General features: G+C 42.9%; 1 protein-coding gene and 1 long non-coding RNA gene across 4 annotated transcripts in view; one reads left to right on the plus strand and one right to left on the minus strand.

Moving 5' to 3' along the window:
- Positions 1–20,199, minus strand: part of CDK15 (cyclin dependent kinase 15) — a 305,671-nt gene that overhangs the window by 13,050 nt on the left and 272,422 nt on the right. The window lies entirely within an intron of this gene.
- Positions 11,189–20,199, plus strand: part of LOC130285489 (uncharacterized) — a 45,067-nt gene continuing 36,056 nt past the window's right edge. The window contains exon 1 of the long non-coding RNA XR_008847348.1: positions 11,189–11,378. This is a non-coding gene — a long non-coding RNA (uncharacterized LOC130285489). The remainder of the gene's footprint in view (positions 11,379–20,199) is intronic.

The following is a 20,199-nucleotide window of genomic DNA, read 5'->3' on the forward strand; positions in this document are numbered from 1 at the left end:
CGACTAAAACCAACCTGGGTAACAAAATAGGAGCATCAGGATTAAATGTTCACAGTTGATCATTAAAATTAATAATGGCTATGGGAATACATCATTACGATCATAACCATATGTGACTCCAGGGATCCTGCTGCTTCTTTGCATATTGGGGCTATACAGATTCGTGTAAGAATTATTAATGTCATCCATTGCAATACACTACAACAGTCTCAGGAACATGCAACTATCATTTGTGTATTGTTCAACAAAGTATCAAAAGAATGGGAACGAGGTGAAAAAGTTACATGCAAACTGCATTCAAGTTGTATAAGGCTGGAACAATAGTTAAAGGGGTTATCCAGGAAAAAAAAACTTTTTTATATATATATCAACTGGCTCCAGAAAGTTAAACAGATTTGTAAATTACTTCTATTAAAAAATCTTAATCCTTTCAGTACTTATGAGCTGCTGAATTTGAGTTGTTCTTTTCGGTCTAAGTGCTCTCTGATGACACTTGTCTCGGGAACTGCCCAGTTTAGAAGCAAATCCCCATGGCAAACCTCTTCTACTCTGTGCAGTTCCCAAGACAAGCAGAGATGTCAGCAGAGAGCACTGTTGCCAGACAGAAAACAACAACTCAACTTCAGCAGCTGATAATTATTGAAAGGATTAAGATTTTTTAATAGAAGTAATTTACAAATCTGTAAATTCTGGAGATAGTTGATATAAAAAAAAAAAGTTTTTTCCTGGAATACCACTTTAACTTTTATTAGTGTCTATTAAAAGGATGATAGAACATTTAAAAAGGACTAATATTGGTGTTTTTATCATGTACAACAGTCAGGTGTTAGGAATCACGGCAGGAGGACAGCAGGATTCTCTGGGCCTGTGTGGATAGAGACTTGAGCTGTGCCAGGGAGTGGGGTCTAAGGTGCCACTGGTTTTTGCCAGAGCCCGCCGCAAAGCGGGATGGTCTTGCTGCAGAAGGTGGCACCCAGGTCGCTACCCCTGGCATGACTCGTCCACACAAGTAGCTGGAGGGTGACGTGGCACAAAGAGACTGGCAGGACGTAGCAGACAAGACGTGACGGGCAGGACTTAGCGGCCAGGGCAGAAGGACAAGGCAGGAACATAGGTACAGGACAGGCCGGAACTAGGAACAGATACACAGACTCGGGAACATGACTTGACTCGGGCATAGGAATCACAGACAAAGACAGACAACCAAGAACCGGCCCAGAGAGCAGGAAGGAGCAGATACTTATGGAACAGGGACAGGTGCAAGCACTTTAACTAATTTGGTACTGGCCCTTTAAGAAAGTGTGCTCCGGCACACCCACGCCCTAAGGGCCAGAGGCACATACACTGGAGCTGCGGGAACACATGGAACAGAGATACAGGACCGTAAATGACAGCGGGCTGAGATTCGCATGCAGGCGCGTCTTGCGATGCGAATCTCAGCCCCATCGGCAGTGGGAAAAGAAAGCACTCATGGCCGGCGAGTCCGGCCGGAGCACAACTGTAACAATTGGGTTATTTTTGTTATTACTGTTTATTATGTTATACCCATCACCTTGATTGGGGTATTTTTTGTTCTGTTTTTTTTTGTTTGTTTGTTTGTTTGTTTAGTTTTGTGGAAAGAACATTTGTCAATTCCTTAATATGGACTGTCTTGGTATTAAAAAATAAATGATTAATTATTATTATTTTGAATAATAATAATAATCTGCAAATAAAAAACAGTTGCTACTAAAGCTACAAGACTTTTAGAAATATATCCCAGAATTAGTATATCTATACTCTTTACAATCTTCATGTATAATATTTATAAAATGTACAGTCATGAAGATAAAATAACATCATCTCAAATAATAAAATAAAAAAGATGCAGCAGCCTTCTAGCCTTTATTGTGCAATATATTTTTTAAATTTTTTAGCCCCACTTGCTATAGCAAATTTTATTTATCTATTAATTTTTATTTATGTTTTTTTTTTACTTTTGCAGAATGAAAACATTTAAAAATTAAAATCCTAATATTCTGACAGTCATAACCTGTTGTTTTTTTTTCCGTTTACTTTATTTTAGTGTCAGCTGTAAGCTGTGTGAGGGTTTCTTTTGTGAAGCAATGAGCTGTAGTTACCATTCTGAGGTTCATACGACAATTTGACCACTTTTTATCCCATGATTTAGGAGACGAGATGAATACCATGGGACATATTTACAACTGCAAATAAGCAATAATTATAGTGCAATTTGTACCAATAAAAATGCCTTACATGACTTGTACCACATTTATTCTGGCTTTCCACTTAGTTTCCACTGCAGTTTTTGAGCCAAAACACCAAGAGTGGAGTCAAAAATAATACGGAAATATAAAAGAAGGTTTTCTAAAAAATAAAAATAAACTGCCAAATGGAAACCCAGCCTTAGTATGTCTTTTAGGCACTGTTGCACCTTGCCTGGCAAGCCTTTTGGAAAGTGGGCCCAAATGCGCCATGATGCACTAACATTTTAGTGCATGATTCTGGGATAAAGAAAGAGACTTAATAATAACTCTAAACATAGACTAGACCGTGCTACCTTAGACAAATAGATAATAAATTAATTAAATTAATAAATTACTGTAATGGTCTGCTGACCTGGCCTTGCTGCATGGCACAAATTAATTGGAGGAATGAACAGGTAGCCAGCAGTCAAATGCCTTTTAAGATTTATTGGTAAATCATTCCAAATGAATATAGAACACCAAGTTAACACGTTTCGAGTCACACAACTTTTCATCGAAATCCATTTCACAAAGGATATATTCACTAAAAGCATTAATAGGGTTTTGAAAAAACAGATTTAGAAACATCTAAGTGGGGTCCATAATACTCAGAACACGAACATCACAAGTATGACAAAACATTTTTATCAATGTCCACTCTCGAGATGTTTCTTCTTTTTGTTTTCATGGAGTTGAACTGGTTTAGGAACCTAGTTGAGAGGGCGATTGGCTAAGAACACTACAGAACAGAGAAGTATATTGGATATACTTGTTGCAGTGCTCCCGGCCAAAAGGATTAAATTATAAATCTGACCTTATCCTCCACTATAAGTTTTAAACAAGTAAAACCACCACTATTGGGTTCTCTGTTTCTTTTGATATTTACTGCACATTGGATATCTTTATGCATTTGTAATACCTGGTATCTCTTTAACCCCTTCAGGACGGAGCCCATTTTGGCCTTAAGGACCGGAGCGTTTTTTGCACATCTGACCACTGTCACTTTAAACATTAATAACTCTGGAATGCTTTTAGTTATCATTCTGATTCCGAGATTGTTTTTTCGTGACATATTCTACTTTAACATAGTGGTAAATTTTTGTCGATACTTGCATCCTTTCTTGGTGAAAAATCCGTAAATTTGATGAAAAATTTGAAAATTTAGCATTTTTCTAACTTTGAAGCTCTCTGCTTGTAAGGAAAATGGATATTACGAATAAATTTTTTTTTGGTTCACATATACAATATGTCTACTTTATGTTGGCATCATAAAATTGACGTGTTTTTACTTTTGGAAGACACCAGAGAGCTTCAAAGTTCAGCAGCAATTTTCCGATTTTTCACAAAATTTTCAAACTCAGTATTTTTCATGGACCAGTTCAGGTTTGAAGTGGATTTGAAGGGTCTTCATATTAGAAATACCCCATAAATGACCCCATTATAAAAACTACACCCCCCAAAGTATTCAAAATGACATTCAGTCAGCCTTTTAACCCTTTAGGTGTTTCACACGAATAGCAGCAAAGTGAAGGAGAAAATTCACAATCTTCATTTTTTATACTCACATGTTCTTGTAGACCCAATTTTTGAATTTTTACAAGGGGTAAAAGGACAAAATTTTTACTTGTATTTGTAGCCCAATTTCTCTCGAGTAAGCACATACCTCATATGTCTATGTAAAGTGTTCGGCGGGCGCAGTAGAGGGCTCAGAAGGGAAGGAGCGACAAGGGGATTTTGGAGAGTACGTTTTTCTGAAATGGTTTTTGGGGGGCATGTTACCTTTAGGAAGCCCTTATGGTGCCAGAACCGCAAAAAAAAACACATGGCATACCATTTTGGAAACTAGACCCCTCGGGGAATGTAACATGGGATAAAGTGAACCTTAATACCCCACAGGTGTTTCACGACTTTTGCAAATGTAAAAAAAAAAAAAAAAAATTTTACCTAAAATGCTTGTTTTCCCCAAAAATTTTTATTTTTAAAAATGGTAATAGCAGAAAATACCCCTAAAAATTTGAAGCCCAATTTCTCCCGATTCAGAAAACACCCCATATGGGGGTGAAAAGTGCTCTGCTGGCGCACTACAGGTCTCAGAAGAGAAGGAGTCACATTTGGCTTTTTGAACGCAAATATTTCTCTGGGGGCATGCCGCATTTAGGAAGCCCCTATGGTGCCAGAACAGCAAAAAAAAAACACATGGCATACCATTTTGGAAACTAGACCCCTCGGGGAACGTAACAAGGGGTTAAGTGAACCTTTATACCCCACAGGTGTTTCACGACTTTTGCATATGTAAAAAAAAAAAATTTTTTTTACCTAAAATGCTTGTTTTCCCAAAAATTTTACATTTTTAAAAAGGGTAAAAGCAGAAAATACCCCCCAGAATTTGTAACACAATTTCTCCCGAGTACGGCGATACCCCATATGTGACCCTAAACCGTTGCCTTGAAATACGACAGGGCTCCAAAGTGAGAGCGCCATGCGCATTTGAGGCCTAAATTAGGGATTGCATAGGGGTGGACATAGGGGTATTCTACGCCAGTGATTCCCAAACAGGGTGCCTCCAGCTGTTGCAAAACTCCCAGCATGCCTGGACAGTCAACAGCTGTCCGACAATACTGGGAGTTGTTTTGCAACAGCTGGAGGCTCCGTTCTGGAAACAGTGGCGTACCAGACGTTTTTCATTTTTATTGGGGAGGGGAGGGGGGCTGTGTAGGGGTATGTGTATATGTAGTGTTTTTTACTTTTTATTTTATTTTTGTGTTAGTGTAGTGTAGTGTTTTTAGGGTACAGTCACACGGGCGGGGGTTCACAGTAGTTTCTCGCTGGCAATTTGAGCTGCAGCAGAAAGTTTGCGGCAGCTCAAATTTGCAGCCAGATACTTACTGTAATCCTCCGCCCATGTGAGTGTACCCTGTACGTTCACATTGGGGGGGACATCCAGCTGTTGCAAAACTACAACTCCCAGCATGCCCGTTGGCTGTCGGTGACTGCTGAGAGTTGCAGTTTTGCAACAACTGTAGGCACACTGGTTATGTATCACTGAGTTTGTGACCTAACTCAGTGTTTCACAACCAGTGTGCCTCCAGCTGTTGCAAAACTACAACTCCCAGCATGTACGGTGCATGGTGTACGGTGACTGCTGAGAGTTGTAGTTTGCAACAGCTGGAGGCACACCGGTCGTGAAACACTGAGTTAGGTAAAAAAAAAAAAACTCTGAGTTTCACAACCAGTGTGCCTTCAGCTGTTGCAAAACTACAACTCTCAGCAGTCATCGACAGCCAACGGGCATGCTGGGAGTTGTAGTTATGCAGCCAGCAGATGCACCACTACAACTCCCAGCATGCACTTTAGCTGTTTGTGCAAGCTGGGAGTTGTAGTTAGACAACAGCTGAAGGTACACTTTTCCATAGAAAGAATGTGCCTCCAGCTGTTGCAAAACCATAAGTCCCAGCATGCCCATAAGGCAATGCTGGGAGTTGTGGTGGTCTGCCTCCTGCTGTTGCATAACTACAGCTCCCAGCATGCCCTTTTTGCATGCTGGGAGCTGTTGCTAAGCAACAGCAGGAGGCTGTCACTCACCTCCTGCTGCTGCCGGCACACAGGTCAGTCCCGCCGCCGCAGCTGCTCCTGGGGCCCCGATCCCAACAGGGGCGCCGGGGATCGGGGTCCCCAGCACCCGGGGTCGTCTTCCCGCACCCGCTCACGTCCTCCGGAAGAGGGGCGGAGCGGGTGCGGGAGTGACACCCGCAGCAGGCGCCCTGATTGGTCGGCCGGTAATCCGGCCGACGAATCAGGGCGATCGTGAGGTGGCACCAGTGCCACCTCACCCCTGCAGGCTCTGGCTGTTCGGGGCTGTCAGAGACGGCCCCGAACAGCCAGTAAATCCGGGTCACCGGGTCACTGGAGACCCGATTGACCCGGAATCGCCGCAGATCGCTGGACTGAATTGTCCAGCGATCTGCGGCGATCGCCGACATGGGGGGGCATAATGACCCCCCTAGGCGATATGCCGGGATGCCTGCTGAACGATTTCAGCAGGCATCCGGCTCCGGTCCCCAACCGGCTAGCGGTGGGGGCCGGAATTCCCACGGGCGTATGGATACGCCCTCGGTCCTTAAGGACTCGGGATTCAGGGCGTATCCATACGCCCTATGTCCTGAAGAGGTTAATGGATTTTCTCTTGGAGAATGTGAAGAGCTGAGAAGGGTTCTCTTCGTCTCCACTCTGATCTCACCTGAGAAATATTATATATCCTTTGTGATGTATATTCTGATGAAGAGTCGTGTGACTCGAAGCACGTCATCTTGGTGTTTCTCTCATCACTTGCATGTGAACTTTTACCTAATTCACCGATAAATCTGAAGACACATATGACTGCTGGTTACCTGTTCCTTTCTTTTAGATAATACATTAGATATATCAGGCCCATTGAAAGACTGTACACTTACACTGTCTAAAAATAAGGCAGTTTTTTATATATTTCCTCCATACATTTATTAGTCAGTATTGCTGATCTTTATTCTGAGGGTTAGTAATACCAATTATGTATATTTATTTTTGGCATAATAAATCAGTAAAGGATATTTTTTGCAATACGTCTAACAGTTTAAGTTTAATAATTTTAAGTTCTATTTTTGCCTATTTACAATGGGATTGTAACATCCGATTGTAAGGTCAGGGCTCAATGGGTTACGGAAAGAGGCACCTAAGGATTAAACAGCCAAGATCGGAGTTATCTTTGATCTTAGTCATTGCAGTTGGACACCCACTGTCAGTCACTGCCAGGCTCCTGTGAGCTCCCATGATGTATGGTATGGCGCATTAACAGGCTGCCTCTCATGACATAATAATATGTAATGGAGATGAAAAGTGTTAACAGAGTTATCAAAAACTTACAATTGGGCATAAAAAACAATAAAATAATGAAGGAAAATATGAATCACTTTACAGATATGTAAAGCCATTTATAGTAAGGTTTATTTTTACATGGAATATCTTATGAATTTATTCATACATTATATAACTCAATTTAAATCTGTCGTAGAGAATTCTTTTTTGTATATTGTAGTTTATTTTTCCAAAACCTTTCCTGGGAGCTGCCATATTGGACATGCACACATCCTTTGAAATAGATGGGAGTCAGTTTACAGAAAATCGATTATTACAGTCACTAGAAAATGATAAAGTACAGCTCCCTCCTCAAAGAGTAAGAGGATATATTATTGCTATCTTGCATTATTTAGGCCTCCTGTGGTACAATAGTGTTGTTGTTATTAAAGGGGTTGTCTGGGCAGGGGGGCGTTTTTTAATAAGTTGCTGGGGCTGCAGGGATCGGTGCTGTGGTCCTTTTCCTTACAAGTTCCACTGACATTCCATCATAACGAGAAATGCCTTGCTCAGCATCTGATCAATTCTCGTCAGCCACTGAGCAGATATTTCGGGAGTGATTTATCATTTGCAGTGTTTTGTCTTTTTTTGCAGTTTTTAAGCATCATTAGGTTTAGTGCGTGTGTATTAACAGCGCCTAGTCAGAGGTGGAGGCCAGATGCACCTAAATTTGCTGTTTTTTAAAAAATTTGCAAAGGGTAAATCTCATTAAAGGACATCTGCAGCAAAAAAAAAAACTGTGGATAGGGAATAAGTGTTTGATAGCGGGGTCCGACTGCTGGGACCCCTCGCGATTTCCTGCATGGGGCCATGGCTCTGCCACGGCTCTCCCATGAAGGAGGCATGCCGGCAGCAGCATGACCCAGCAGCTGACACGCCTCCTTAATGTATCTCTATAGGAGAGACAGGGCAGCGTTCGTGCCTCCCCACGTCTCCGAAAGAACTGTATGGGGAGGGGGCATACCGTCGACCTCAGAGAGCGGCAATGCAGGGGCCCATGCAGGAGATCTCGGGGGTCCCAGTGGTTGGACCCCCCCACGATCAGACACTTATCCCTTATCCTGTGGATAGGAGATAAGTTGCCTTTTGCTGCAGATGTCCTTTAAACACAGAGAAATAAGAAACTTTACCTCCATGAGGTAAAATAAATAAATCTGCAGTATATTGAACTGGGGGGGGATCAGCTTCATGATAGGGGATAAGATTTATTTAGCTGGAGTACTCCTTTAATAATAATTAGATAACTCTACGTATCCTATTCCAATCTATACAACAAAGCTGACAAGCGAATTACAGGAAACAGAAAATGTCAGCTAGTTATGACTGCTCTAGTAGCCCAATGTGAAACTGGTATAGTTCATAGTTATGTTAATGTAACAATAAAATAAAAAAGAATGCCTACATCCCATGAATCCTAGATGGTTACTTTTAACAGAACTGTATGATGAATGTGGACTTTCAACCATGAATGTCTTCCTTTACCAATTGCACTTGCAGACACTAAACTTGCAGACATATCTAAGGCTGAGTTCACATATGTCCTTCAGACGGCATAGGTGAAATCCTCCTAAATCTCAACGCAACTGATGCCACAACTGATGACAACATGCATCACTTGTCATCAGTTGTGTAGCATCCAGCGTCCATTGTTCCTGGATGCCGGACAGAGGAATGCAGCAAGTTGTGCTCCCCTGTTCAGTGTCGTCCGGCACGTCCAATCATCCGGCGTTTCAATTTGATTGTGAACTGTCCCTTTTAAATGAATGGGATCGGTTCTAGCATAATTTTCCCTCTGGAGGGAAACCCTGCCAGACAACTGAAATATGTGAAGGGGGTCTAAGGAAGCCCTTCTTACCATCTTACCATTTTGATAGACTGCTGGTTAACTGCTGGTTATAAGAAAACATTTTATCCCATTATCAGGTTACCACTTAAACAAATCTTTGGCTGTGTTGCTTTGTGACCCTGATATCTCAAAACATATTCAAGTTGGACTCCTGGATTTCAGGAAACATGTTCTTAAAGGGGGTACTGCACTTTCCTTTCTGTCTGACCACAGTGCTCTCTGTCTCCATTTTAGGAACTGTCCAGAGTAGGAGCAAATCCCCATAGCAAACCTCTCCTGCTCCATGTCAGCAGAGAGCACTGTGGTCAGACAGAAGGGAAATTCAAATAGAAAAGCACTTCCTGTGTAGCACTTCCTGTTTAGCAGCTGATAAGTACTGGAAGGATTAAGATTTTTAATAGAAGTAATTTACAAATCTGTATAACTTTCTGCCACCAGTTAATTTAACCTCTTAAGGACTCATGGCGTACCTGTACGCCCTGCGCCCGGTATTTAAAACGGGGTCACGCCATGACCCCGCGTCATACCGGGTCTGCCCCACCGGCTTATGATAGCCAGGACCCTGGGCTAATAGCGTGCGGCACAGATCGTTGTGCCGCACGCTATTAACCCTTGCTTGGAGCAATCAAACGCCGATCGGACATGACGGAGACAGGTGAGGGGACCTCCGCTCATGTCCTATCTGATCGGGACATCGCGATTTTATCGCGATAGTCCCGATCAGCCTGACTGAGCTGCCGGGAAGCATTTACTTTCGCGCGGATGCGCCGTTCAACTTTGGCTAGGACACGAGCGGAGGTCCCCTCACCTGTCTCTGTCGTGTCTGATTGGCGTTTGCTCCAAGCCTGAGCTACAGGCTTGAGCAATCAACCCCCTATTACGCTGATCCATGCAAAGCTGTGGCTTTGCAGGGATCAGGGTAAAAGATCAGTGTGTGCAGTGTTATAGCCCCCTATGGGAGCTATAACACTGCAAAAAAGAAAGTGAAAAAAAAGTTAATAAAGGTCATTTAACCCTTCCCTAATAAAAGTTTGAATCACCCCCCCTTTTCCCATAAAAAAAAACTGTGTAAATAAAAATAAACATATGTGGTATCCCCGTGTGCGGAAATATCCGAACTATAAAAATATATAATTAACTAAACCGCACGGTCAATGGCGTACGCGCAAAAAAACTTCCAAAGTCCAAAATAGCGTATTTTTTGTCACTTTGTATATAATGAAAAAATGAATAAAAAGCGATCAAAAAGTAAGATCAATACAAAAATGGTACCGATAAAAACTTCAGAACATGGCGTAAAAAAAATGAGCCCTCATAGCAGCCCGTACGCGGAAAAATAAAAAAGTTATAGGCGTCAGAAGATGAGAATTTTTAACGTATACATTTTCCTGCATGTAGTTATGATTATTTTCAGAAGTACGACAAAATCAAACCTATATAAGTAGGGTATCATTTTAACTGTATGGACTTACAGAATAAAGATAAGGTGTCATGTTTACCAAAAAATGTACTGCGTAGAAACAGAAGCCCCCAAAATTTACAAAATTACATTTTTTCTTCAATTTTGTCAAACAATGAATTTTTTTCCGTTTCACCGTGGATTTTTTGGTTAAATGACTAATGTCACTGCAAAGTAGAATTGGTGGCGCAAAAAATAAGCCATAATATGGAATTTTATGTGCAAAATTTAAAGCGTTATGATTTTTAGAAGGTGATGAGGAAAAATTAAAATGCAAAAACGGAAAAACGCTGAGTCCTTAAGGGGTTAAAAAAATAATGTTTCCCAGTTGAGCACCCCTTTAATGAGAAGTGGAGAAAAAAACGAATAAAAAAATTATAATACATAATGTTGTATATGCATTTTTCTTCCCCCTCATGCCCTCCAATCCTGCTAGAAAAGCTGTCTGCCCCAAGTGTGCCACACTCAAAACACATCTGTATCAAGGCCTCTGGAACTTTCCACTTCTCAACCTTATATGTTGGAAGTCTCTGATACTCCTATGAGCCAAGCTAAAGCTCTGTGGCCTATAGGATTTGACACTAATGCCTCTCAGGAATCCTGCATCTCTTCCATGAAACACTCTGCAAAACCGGTGCAGAGGAAAAGTTGCCCATAGCAACCAATCAGATGGCTTCTTTCATTTTGCAGAGGCCTTGTTAATAATGAAAGAAGCAATCTGATTGGTTGCTATGGGCAACTGGGAACTTTCCCTCTGCACAGGTTTTGATAAACCTCCCCCTCTGTACTGACAACTTTAAGAGAATGGTTCTCCAACCCCACCCTCCATCCATGCAACACCATATCCAATGTATGAAAAACCTCTTCTTGCTGGTCAGACATGAGATCCTAAAAAACAAAGAACAGCTAAACACATGTGGAATCTATTCCTCACCAGGTACTTTAGCAATTCTGAGCTTACTGGGGGAGATTTATCAAAACCTGCGCAGAGGAAGAGTGGTGCAGTTGCCCATAGCAACCAATCAGATTGCTTCTTTCATTTTCCACAGGCCTCTAAAGAGGCCTGTGGAAAATGAAAGAAGCAATCTGATTGGTTGCTATGGGCAACTGCACCACTCTTCCTCTGCACAGGTTTTGATAGATCTCCCCCACTGAGATTATACAGTTGTTCACTCATTTGTAATCTAGACCTGAGAGATTTCAGGAGACTACTTTTGTATCAGTTGTTGCCATAAAGAACTCAATACTGGTTATATTGCATGGACATTTACAGCTGCGATTTGACACATGTGAAATAAAAAAAGACACAAGCAGCAATTTGCAGGGGAAGTAGAATTGTCTAGGTAACCCACCCTACTCACAGTGTTTTGCACTTTGGAAAGGAAAAATGAGCACAACTTTCTAATAAGTTGCATGGTTATAATAACAGCTTTGACAGTCTGAATGGGGTTTTCAGCCATTTTCTGATCACAAAGCTTAGAGAAACTGCCTTTTTGTATACCATATAAAAACTCTGTAGCAAAATACAAGGTGTGCTATACAGTTTCAATTAAGGTGAAAACCACCATAACATTAGAATATGATGGCAATGGTATACCAGGGTAACTCAGGCTTTAGCTCTGTGGACCTTTATGCTATTACAGTAAACAGTCCTTATATAACTCTTCTGAGTAGTGTGGGGTCATGTCTAAATTTGTAATAAAAGTGACTACACAGAACACTACATTAGAGCTCTAATAACTCTTTATTTATATAGCGCACACAGATTCTGCAGCGCTGTGCACTCAAATGGGTCCCTGTCCCCATAGGGGCTCACAATCCAAACCTATCTGTATGTTTTTGAAGTGTGGGAGAAAACCGGAGTACCTGTAGGAAACCCATGCAAACACAGAGAGAACATACAAACTCTTTGCAGATGTTGTCCTTATATCTAGTGTATGGTGTCACAAGTGGCCACTTTCAAAGTCATTTTATTAGTTATAATAGTAATAAGCTTTAACCCCTTAAGGACTGAGCCCTTTTTCACCTTAAGGACTCGGCCATTTTTGGCAAATCTGACCACTGTCACTTTAAACATTAATAACTCTGGAATGCTTTTAGTTATCATTCTGATTCCGAGATTGTTTTTTCGTGACATATTCTACTTTAACGTAGTGGTAAAAATTTTTGGTAACTTGCATCCTTTCTTGGTGAAAAATCCCAAAATTTGATGAAAAATTTGAAAATTTAGCATTTTTCTAACTTTGAAGCTCTCTGCTTGTAAGGAAAATGGATATTCCAAATAAAATTTTTTTTTATTCACATATACAATATGTCTACTTTATATTTGCATCATAAAATTGATGAGTTTTTACTTTTGGAAGACACCAGAGGGCTTCAAAGTTCCACAGCAATTTTCCAATTTTTCTCAAAATTTTGAAACTCGCTTTTTTTCAGGGACCAGTTCAGGTTTGAAGTGGATTTGAATGGTCTTCTTATTAGAAATACCCCATAATTGACCCCATTATAAAAACTGCACCCCCGAAAGTATTCAAAATGACATTCAGTAAGTGTTTTAACCCTTTACGGGTTTCACAGGAATAGCAGCAAAGTGAAGGAGAAAATTCACAATCTTCATTTTTTACACTCGCATGTTCTTGTAGACCGAATTTTTGAATTTTTGCAAGGGATAAAAAGGAGAAAATTTTTACTTGTATTTGAAACCCAATTTCTCTCGAGTAAGCACATACCTCATATGTCTATGTAAAGTGTTCGGCGGGCGCAGTAGAGGGCTCAGAAGGGAAGGAGCGTCAAATGGTTTTTGGGGGGCATGTCACCTTTAGGAAGCCCCTATGGTGCCAGAACAGCAAAAACCCCCACATGGCATACCATTTTGGAAACTAGACCCCTCGGGGAACGTAACAAGGTGTAATGTGAACCTTAATACCCCACAGGTGATTCACGACTTTTGCATATGTAAAAAAAAAAAAAAAATTTACATAAAATGCTTGGTTTCCCTAAAGTTTTACATTTTTAAAAAGGGTAATAGCAGAAAATACCCCCCAAAATTTGAAGCCCAATTTCTCCCGATTCAGAAAACACCCCATATGGGGGTGAAAAGTGCTCTGCTGGCGCACTACAGGTCTCAGAAGAGAAGGAGTCACATTTGGCTTTTTTGAAGGAAATTTTGCTCTGGGGGCATGCCGCATTTAGGAAGCCCCTATGGTGCCAGGACAGCAAAAAAAAAACACATGGCATACCATTTTGGAAACTAGACCCCTCGGGGAATGTAACAAGGGGTTAAGTGAACCTTAATACCCTACAGGTGTTTCACGACTTTTGCATATGTAAAAAAAAATAAAAAAAATGTACCTAAAATGCTTGGTTTCCCAAAAAAATTACATTTATACAAAGGGTTAAAGCAGAAAATACCCCCCAAAATTTGAAGCCCAATTTCTCCCGATTCAGAAAACACCCCATATGGGGGTGAAAAGTGCTCTGCTGGCGCACTACAGGTCTCAGAAGAGAAGGAGTCACATTTGGCTTTTTGAAAGCAAATTTTGCTCTGGGGGCATGCCGCATTTAGGAAGCCCCTATGGTGCCAGGACCCCAAAAAAAGCCCACATGGCATACCATTTTGGAAACTAGAGCCCTCGGGGAATGTAACAAGGGGTTAAGTGAACCTTTATACCCCACAGGCGTTTCACGACTATTGCATATGTAAAGAAAAATAAAAAATTTTTACCTAAAATGCTTCTTTTCCCAAAAACTTTACATTTTTAAAAAGGGTAAAAGCAGAAAATACCCCCCAAAATTTGAAGCCCAATTTCTCCCGAGTACGGCGATACCCCATATGTGACCCTTAACTGTTGCCTTGAAATACGACAGGGCTCCAAAGTGAGAGTGCCATGCGCATTTGAGGCCTAAATTAGGGATTGCATAGGGGTGGACATAGGGGTATTCTACGCCAGTGATTCCCAAACAGGGTGCCTCCAGCTGTTGCAAAACTCCCAGCATGCCTGGACAGTCAACGGCTGTCCGACAATACTGGGAGTTGTTGTTTTGCAACAGCTGGAGGCTCCGTTTTGGAAACCGTGGCGTACCAGACGTTTTTCATTTTTATTGGGGAGGGGAGGGGGGCTGTGTAGGGGTATGTGTATATGTAGTGTTTTTTTACTTTTTATTTTATTTTTTGTGGTAGTGTAGTGTAGTGTTTTTAGGGTACAGTCACACAGGCGGGGGTTCACAGTAGTTTCTCGCTGGCAGTTTGAGCTGTTGCAGAAAATTTGCTGCAGCTCAAACTTGCAGCCCGATACTTACTGTAAGCCTCCGCCCATGTGAGTGTACCCTGTACATTCACATTGGGGGGGACATCCAGCTTTTGCAAAACTACAACTCCCAGCATACGCTGACAGACTGCACATGCTGAGAGTTTTAGTTTTGCAACAGCTGTAGGCACACTGGTTATGTATCACGGAATCTGTGACCTTACTCAGTGTTTCAAAACCAGTGTGCCTCCAGCTGTTGCAAAACTACAACTCCCAGCATGTACGGTGCATGGTGTAAGGTGACTGCTGGGAGTTGTAGTTTGCAACAGCTGGAGGCACACCGGTCGTGAAACACTGAGTTAGGAAAAAAAAAAAACTCTGTTTCACAACCAGTGTGCCTTCAGCTGTTGCAAAACTACAACTCTCAGCAGTCACCGACAGCCAACGGGCATGCTGGGAGTTGTAGTTATGCAACCAGCAGATGCACCACTACAACTCCCAGCATGCACTTTAGCTGTTTGTGCAAGCTGGGAGTTGTAGTTATACAACAGCTGAAGGTACACTTTTCCATAGAAAAAATGTGCCTCCAGCTGTTGCAAAACCATAAGTCCCAGCATGCCCATAAGGGAATGCTGGGAGTTGTGGTGGTCTGCCTCCTGCTGTTGCATAACTACAGCTCCCAGCATGCCCTTTTTGCATGCTGGGAGCTGTTGCTAAGCAACAGCAGGAGGCTGTAACTCACCTCCTGCTGCTGCTCCATCACAGGTCAGTCCCTCGCCGCCGCCGTCGCTCCTGGGGCCCCGATCCCAACATTGACGCCGGGGATCGGGGTCCCCAGCACCCGGGGTCGTCTTCCCACACCCGCTCACGCCCTCCGTTAGAGGGGCGGAGCGGGTGCGGGAGTGACACCCGCAGCAGGCGCCCTGATTGGTCGGCCGGTAATCCGGCCGACGAATCAGGGCGATCGTGAGGTGGCACCAGTGCCACCTCACCCCTGCAGGCTCTGGCTGTTCGGGGCCGTCAGAGACGGCCCCGAACAGCCAGTAATTCCGGGTCACCGGGTCACTGGAGACCCGATTGACCCGGAATCGCCGCAGATCGCTGGACTGAATTGTCCAGCGATCTGCGGCGATCGCCGACATGGGGGGGCATAATGACCCCCCTGGGCGATATGCCGGGTTGCCTGCTGAACGATTTCAGCAGGCATCCGGCTCCGGTCCCCAACCGGCTAGCGGTGGGGACCGGAATTCCCACGGGCGTATGGATATGCCCTGTGTCCTTAAGGACTCGGGATGCAGGGCGTATCCATACGCCCTGCGTCCTTAAGAGGTTAAACGGGGCCAGGGCCGGTTTTAGGCTTAGCATGGCCCTGGGCAAAATTAAAAGTAGGGCCCCAAAAGTTGTAATAGTGCACTAACCAGATTTGCACATTTTTAGTCACTTCAAATACCATAAAAAAATATCTAAAAGCTATTGAAAAGTTCCATCAAAACAAAAATGGTATCAATAAAAACTACAAATCACAGCGCAAAAAATGACCCTCATACATCCCCATATACAGAAAAATAAAAGCGTTATAGGGAACAGAATAGTACAATTTTAAGCATATTCATTTTTGTACAAAAACTAAAGTAGTAAAAAAAAACTATATAAATTAAGTATTGTTGTAACTGTATGGACCTACAAAATAGAGAGTGTGTCGTTTTTACAGAAAAGTTCACTACGTAGAAACAGATGCCCCCAACTTACAAAATGGCATTGTAATATTGAGGTTCTGAACCAGTGCGTGGTATGACACGGCATGCCTGCTACCCATCACCACTACAAGCGGCCACTGCTCTTTGGGGCAGAGGGCACCACCACCTTCGCGTCTGATCCTAAGGTGGTGAGGGTGGTGTGATGGAGTTCCATGCGCCCCAGGCAAATTTGCATCCTCTCCTCTCCTCAGGTCTCCGGACATTTCCAAACCGCTCTTCAATATACATTTCTTACCTCCTCTCTCTGTATTACTGGCTACTGCATGTGTGCTGCTGCAGCCTCTGATCCTCCCACCTGCCTGACTTCCATCATCCAGCGAGTTTTCTCACTCCCACCATCCTCACACTAAGGCCTCTTACACACTGCCGTTGCTACCCATCGAGACAGCCGTTAAAGTCTCTCTTTGTTTTTCTGATGAATTTAACGGTCGTTCTTGTAATGGGGAGCAATAGGCAACAAAGGGTACTGGCAGCTCCCATTTACTATTATGGGGGTCACCGGGCGACGTTATTTTTGGATGGGATTAGCGGGAGAAAAAGACGTAACAAGCAGTAATTTTTCTCTTCTGCTATTTCCCCAGGCCCTCTCGGCGGCTGTCACACTGCCATGTGCCAACGGCAGTGTGAAGGAAACCTGACCACACTCCCATCATCCTCCCACTGTCCCCAAACACACAGAGACATATACGCCTTTATATTTAAGAGTATACCTTTATAGCAGTGCTTCTCAATTATTTTCTGTCATGCCCCACCTAGGAAGAAGAAAACATTTCGCGCCCCCCGCACGACTGTAAATAGTATCATTTTTCTATAAAATTGTTATAAGTACACCTCTGCATAACACTTATTAGCTTATACACTTATTAGCGTATATGAGGCTCTGTACACTGACAACAAGCAGGGCTCTGTACACTGACAACAAGCAGGGCTCTGTACATGGACAACAAGTGGGGCTCTGTACACTGACAACAAGCAGGGCTCTGTACACTGACAACAAGCGGGGCTCTGTACACTGACAACAAGCAGGGCTCTGTACACTGACAACAAGAAGGGCTCTGCATAACACTGTATCCTTATTAGGGTATATGAGGCTCTGTACACTGACAACAAGCAGGGCTCTGTACACTGACAACAATCAGGGCTCTGTACACTGAGGACAAGCAGGGCTCTGTACACTGACAACAAGCAGGGCTCTGTACATGGACAACAAGCGGGGCTCTGTACACTGGCAACAAGCAGGGCTCTGTACACTGACAACAAGTGGAGCTCTACACTGACAACAAGCGGGGCTTTGTACACTGACAACAAGCGGGGCTCTGTACACTGACAACAAGCAGGGCTCTGTACACTGACAACAAACAGGGCTCTGTACACTGACAACAAGCAGGGCTCTGTACACTGACAACAAGCAGGGCTCTGTACACTGACAACAAGCGGGGCTCTGTACACTGACAACAAGCATGGAGGACAAGCAGGGATCTGTACCTGAGGACAAGCAGGGCCTGTACGAGAGAGAGCAGGGCAGCGGGCGCACTGCTCGGTGGCACAGTGAACTCCGAAATGGTGGGCTAAAGCGCTTAGACGTGAGGTCACGTCACCCCGGTGACGTGACCTCACGTCTGAACGTAGCAGGGCGCCACGCCGGAGTTCAAAGCGCCTCTCCCAGGCAGCCACACTGACAACCCAGGGCCGTAAGTAAGATCCAGCCATAGAGTTGCTAGGGACGCCGCTTGCGAGTAAGTCGGGCCCCCCTTTACGGAGCCTCGCACCCCACTATTTGAGAAGCACTGCTTTATAGCAATTGCATACTTTACTTATACACACACACAGATCACACACAGATCTTTATTTATTTGGAGATATATTCATGTTGATGTAATAATAATTTAATAAATATTTATACATCGCTATATACATTTATATATATCAGTGTTTTCCAAACATTGTATTGAAAGCTTTTGAAAAACTACAACTCCCCACATGCCTAGATAGTTTTACAACAACTAGAGACACTCTCTAAAACACTTGTATGTAAACACTAATGTATCTCTCTCTCTCTCTTTCTCTCTCTCTCTCTCTCTCTCTCTCTCTCTCTCTATATATATATACACACACACAGGGTGGGCCATTTATATGGATACACCTTAATAAAATGGGAATGGTTGGTGATATTAACTTCCTGTTTGTGGCACATTAGTACATGTGAGGGGGGAAACTTTTCAAGATGGGTGGTGACCGTGCTGGCCATTTTGAAGTCAGCCATTGAATGAATCCAACTTTTGTTTTTTCAATAGGAAGAGGGTCATGTGGCACATCAAACTTATTGGGAATTTCACAAGAAAAACAATGATGTGCTTGGTTTTAACGTAACTTTATTCTTTCATGAGTTATTTACAAGTTTCTGACCACTTATAAAATGTGTTCAATGTGCTGCCCATTGTGTTGGATTGTCAATGCAACCCTCTTCTCCCACTCTTCACACACTGATGAGAAATGAGAAATGCTAGCACAGGCTTCCAGTATCCGTACTTTCAAGTGTTGCACATCTCGTATCTTCACAGCATAGACAATTGTCTTCAGATGACCCCAAAGATAAAAGTCTAAGGGGGTCAGATCGGGAGACCTTGGGGGCCATTCAACTGGCCTACGATGACCAATCCACTTTCCAGGAAACTGCTCATCTAGGAATGCTCGGACCTGACACCCATAATGTGGTGGTGCACCATCTTGCTGGAAAAAAACTCAGGGAACGTGCCAGTTTCAGTGCATAAAGAGGGAAACACATCATCATGTAGCAATTTCGCATATCCAATGGCCTTGAGGTTTCCATTGATGAAGAATGGCCCCACTATCTTTGTACCCCATATACCACACCATACCATCAATGTTTGTGTTCCAATTTTTGTTTTGCCCATTCTGCAGCACCTGAAACTATGGATACTGGAAGCCTGTGCTAGCATTTCTCCTGCGGTGTTGCTATCAGTGTGTGAAGAGTGGGAGAAGAGGGTTGCATTGACAATCCAACACAATGGGCAGCACATTGAACACATTTTATAAGTTGTCAGAAACTTGTAAATAACTCATGAAAGAATAAAGTTACGTTAAAACCAAGCACATCATTGTTTTTCCCAATAAGTTTGATGTGTCACATGACCCTCTTCCTATTGAAAAAACAAAAGTTGGATTCAAAATGGCCGACTTCAAAATGGCCGCCATGGTCACCACCCATCTTGAAAAGTTTCCCCCCACACATATACTAATGTGCCACAAACAGGAAGTTAATATGACCAACCATTCCCATTTTATTAAGGTGTATCCATATAAATGGCCCACCCTGTATATTTATATTTATATTTCCAAACTGTGTGACGCCAGCTGCTGCAAAACTGTCAGGGCATGCTGGGAGCTGTAGTTTTACAAAAAGCTTGCAACACCTTGTTTGATAAACACTAAGATATATATCAGTGCAAAATTACAATTCCCAGCATGCCTTGACAGGATATGGATGTCTGGGCATGCTGGGAGTTGTAGTTTTAAAACAGCAGGCAACACACTGTTTGGAAAACACATGAAGAAAAAATATATATAGATATATATTTTTCTGTGTTTTTTAAACAGTGTGTGCCAGCCGTTTCAAAACTACAACTCCCAGCATGCCCAGACATCCATATCCTGTTGTTACGTTATGCGCTCCGGACACACACGCTGGCCGTGAGCGCATGGTCCCCTTACCTTCTGCTGCTGATGAGGCTGG

This window comes from Hyla sarda, chromosome 8 (assembly GCF_029499605.1).
Source record: "Hyla sarda isolate aHylSar1 chromosome 8, aHylSar1.hap1, whole genome shotgun sequence".
NCBI lineage: Eukaryota > Metazoa > Chordata > Amphibia > Anura > Hylidae > Hyla > Hyla sarda.